The sequence below is a fragment of the Trachemys scripta genome, chromosome 5 (assembly GCF_013100865.1).
Source record: "Trachemys scripta elegans isolate TJP31775 chromosome 5, CAS_Tse_1.0, whole genome shotgun sequence".
Taxonomy (NCBI): domain Eukaryota; kingdom Metazoa; phylum Chordata; order Testudines; family Emydidae; genus Trachemys; species Trachemys scripta.
Window position 1 is genome coordinate 132705210 of NC_048302.1, and position 741 is coordinate 132705950.

A 741-nucleotide genomic window follows, 5' to 3' on the forward strand; every position below is an offset into this window, starting at 1 on the left:
GGGAGGAGGGGAAGTCCGGACATTGACAAATTCCCCCCCGGACGCTATTTTTAACCCGAAAAAGCCGGACATGTCCGGGGGAATCCGGACGAATGGTAACCCTAGGTTATGAGGACTCTGCCAGACAGGAGAGTGGAAGGGGAGTCCTCAAGGGCAGAGAGGCCTCTGGGTAAAGGAAGTGGGAGCGAGGACTCAGATCCTTCTGTTAGCCCATTTCACCAGGGTAGGGCAGAAGCCAGGAAAGTTCCCCACAATAGTAGGACCATTCCCCAGCTTACACTTAGACAGAGCTGTGTGGTAGCTTAACTATGGCATTACACTGTTTGCTGTCTGAGAGGAGAAAAGCAAAGCAGGCCGGCTTGTGCAGCCTGACTTTGCTGGGGAGGTGATAATGTAGGCAGGGAGCCATGCAGTCTGCAACTACCCCGGTCAGGAGGGAGAGAGATGCGGGTCTCTGCCCAAGACAGGTGACGGCTGAGGAAACGAGAGCCTAGAGTGGGTGCTCTGGCTGGACCACGAGAAGGAATACAGGTGCAGCTACCCTGAACTGTGACAAACAGCAAAAAGACACACTGGGCCTAATTCCCTATTGCCTTGTACCTTGTGCAATCCTTCTCCCCAGTGCTAAGTGGGAATAAAATCCAACCATTGCGATCTGGTGGCGCTTCACCCACCCCCGTAGCACCAATGTGATCGACAGCAACGAAGAATCAAACCCATTGTTCTTAACCTGTTGCACAA